The 3,191-nt window shown below is 39.0% G+C and overlaps 1 non-coding gene across 1 annotated transcript; it reads right to left on the bottom strand.

Annotated features, from left to right (window-relative positions):
- Window positions 1-1,759: 1,759 nt before the first annotated feature.
- On the bottom strand, window positions 1,760-1,843 carry Trnal-cag (transfer RNA leucine (anticodon CAG)). Its single transcript has one exon. It is a non-coding gene; the product is annotated as a tRNA-Leu (tRNA).
- Between the last annotated feature and the right edge of the window lie 1,348 nt (window positions 1,844-3,191).

The following is a 3,191-nucleotide window of genomic DNA, read 5'->3' as shown; positions in this document are numbered from 1 at the left end:
AATTAGTAATATATCGAAGTCAACTGTGTCAAAAGCCTTGCTGAAGTCAAGCAGTGTTAGGATAGTAGCTTCACGTCTGTCCATAGCATGTTTAATGTCATCAGTTACTTTGATTAATGCAGTTGCTGTACTAAGGTGCTTTCGAAAGCCTGACTGATATTGTTATGAGTTTTGAGGTAATCCGTCAGCCGTTCATGGACGATGTATTCTAGGGCTTTAGATATTGCAGGTAGTATGCTGATCGGCCTGTAGTCACCTGGCGACTTAGGGTTGTCAGTCTTGGGTATAGGTTGAATTAAACTTTGCTTCCACTCAGTAGGATATGTACTACTGACAAGAGACAGGTTGAAGATGTCTGTGATAACTGGAATAATAGCGTCTACGACGTTCTTAATCATGCCAATGCTCACTCCATCATTTCCTACTGCCTCGGAAGAGATTCTCATAACTGCCTTGTATACTGTGCCGGTAGTGACATGTTTTAGGAAAAACTTGTCTCTCGAGAGATTGATATCTTGGGGCTGGTAATTTGTCGCTGCGTGGCAGTTTCGCAAGAAAATTAACTTATTATTCAATAATAATAATAAATTACTCAGAGCAATTACTCACATCTCTTTTCACTAATGAAGCACAAGAAAAAGTGAACACCAAAAGAAGACCTCGATTCCCTACATTTCTTTTTAAAAAATGAACAACATTTTCACTATACGCAATCTGTAACATTACATTGAAGATTTACGACGTACTTCTCATACAGCATGATCATTTCATCACAACATAGACGATAAATAAAATTTAGTACATGTTTGTAGTTACGACATTCGTTTCACGTCTTTCCTGCAGCGTTTGTCAGTTGAGAGTTTTCAGCATCTCCTTAATACTTTCATATTGGCCACACCAATCTCTGACCACTCGTGCTGCTCATGTTTGTATTCATTCAATATCTCATGTTAGTCCTATTTGCTATGAGACTCATGCATTTCAGCAGTGTTCTAGAAGAGGTCCCATGTATGTTTTGTACAGGGAAAGGAGTGGCGGGCACCCTGAATAACATAGGACACACCGGACCATTTAGCTTGGAAACGACCGTTTCGACAACGGAGATCAAAATGTTCATTTTGTCTAATTATCTTGAGAGGAATTCTGACAGATCCTAGCTCTTCCATAGCAAAGAGATGAAGAGACGAGACCTTAAAGGAACTTCACTGAGTTACTGTTTATGTATATGATCTCGTTTGTTTTCGTAATTTGTATGTGTTAGCATGTTTGCACGACAAACCAGGAACCTAGCCAATTTTATTCAAGTAAGACGTGGAAGAGTTGCCATTCAGATTTGTGAACTGAGTGCACTTCTGACTTGAAGGTGCGATTGTGTTAGTAACCAGAGTTAAACGTACTTCAGATGGCTCTATGACTGTAAAAATCAAAACCAATACAATAATATAAATATAGTCGAAGAGGATTGCGAATAGAAACTTCAGAGTAGACCGGAGGAAGTTTCTCAAATAAATTTTTAAATATTTTTCTTATTTTTAAAAACTAACTATTTTAAACTCCAAAGTGATTTCAGATTATGGAAAGAACTGGAGCATCGTTACTGTTTCTAGGTCACAAGTTCTCTTAAAGTAGGGAAACATTAACGTAAACTGCTACGAACTTTCAAATGAAACCTGACAACACAGCTACGCCACCTCTGCTTTTCTGGTCACAGTTTTATCTTTGTCCCCTAGAGCAGTCACGGGAGTCAGATAAAAATGATTGTCAGGAGTGGGATTCGAACCCACGCCCACAGAAGTGGACTGCGACCTGAACGCAGCGCCTTAGACCGCTCGGCCATCCTGACACCTACGTAGTGTAAACTGCTAGAAAGTTTCTCTGGTGGTCCACTTTCGAGGTGTAACAGACGAGAAAATCAGCTGCGACAGCAGAGCGAGTGCCGAGGTCAGCTTACGTGCTGCGTGGCAGGCAGAGCGAGCAGTCTGTCGCGCTGCGGTCGTTGCGCTGCGCTGTGGCGTTGCGCAACGATGGGCGTAAATACTCAAGAGAAGCAGTGCAGGCAGACGATATGGAACGAGTCTGGGCTAAACTGCTACTTACGGGAAAGGTGTAGAATCGGACCTCTTGAAAAGCTACATTTCCACTTCAAATACGTATTCGTACCTCAGTTATTAAGCTCGTTGCTTTGTAATGGGCTCTGGCGGTTTATCATCATAGATGCACATTTCTGTTGGCTTCAGTTCAGCAGGGAAAGACTTAATAAATAACCTACAGGACTGCAAACAAAGGTCCGTGTACAAAACTGAAACTGAATGACGAAAATTTGCTGGAATTGGGAAGAGATTTTAAGCAATTCTGAGCAAACATACAGTTGTCTACAGGCAACAAGGTCTAGTTTGTTACACATGATTACTAAGGCGAATGAGAATCTATTCTGTTATTAATTGGTATTACTATTACTATTTCTACTACTGCAACTAATACTGGTACTACTACTACTATTATTATTATTACTATTATTAATATTAACGTTGCTTAGGAGAAAATTTTAGTTCTGCTTACAATGAAATTACAAAAAGGTTATCAGTAGGAGGTAAAGACTTTCGGCAAGAAATTAACATTTAAAATTACTCTATATGCTCTGCCTTTAAACACACTTGGGGGCGCATTGTAGGACTTCCTGAGGCGTGGAGGAAAAGTCAAGTGGTTCACTGCAGGATAATTTCCAAATTTTACAGCTAACTTTCGGTGGCGATATTAATAAGAAAACGAAGTGTCTTGGAAATGGCAAGAAAGTCTAATAATTAGAAGCTGTATTTAACACACAATACTTTTCAGTATACAGTATACAGTATCCGAGATTTACGCAACTTACTGGGTTAACAGACATTTGCTATAGCGCCTTCTTTTCCGCAGTCATTATTTCGATTTTCCGCTGCAAACTGTGAGATTCATATTTGTCACACAATTACGCAATACACTGGTGCAGTTACGAAATTCTGTATCTTTCCAAATGTGTCCATAACGTAATAATAATTTTCTTACACGTTTCCGTAAGATAATGATATACTATGAAAATTTGTTATCCTACCGATTTTACTGTGTAAAGTCGTAGATTCAAAATAGAATGTATACCTTTCTTTATACCTCTGCGTTTTATTTTTTGTTATATAAACCATAACAAATACCAAGTG

This window comes from Schistocerca gregaria, chromosome 3, assembly GCF_023897955.1.
Source record: "Schistocerca gregaria isolate iqSchGreg1 chromosome 3, iqSchGreg1.2, whole genome shotgun sequence".
Taxonomy (NCBI): Eukaryota; Metazoa; Arthropoda; class Insecta; order Orthoptera; family Acrididae; genus Schistocerca; species Schistocerca gregaria.
Note: the sequence above shows the minus strand (reverse complement) of the source record. Positions and strands in the feature narration are given on the sequence as shown.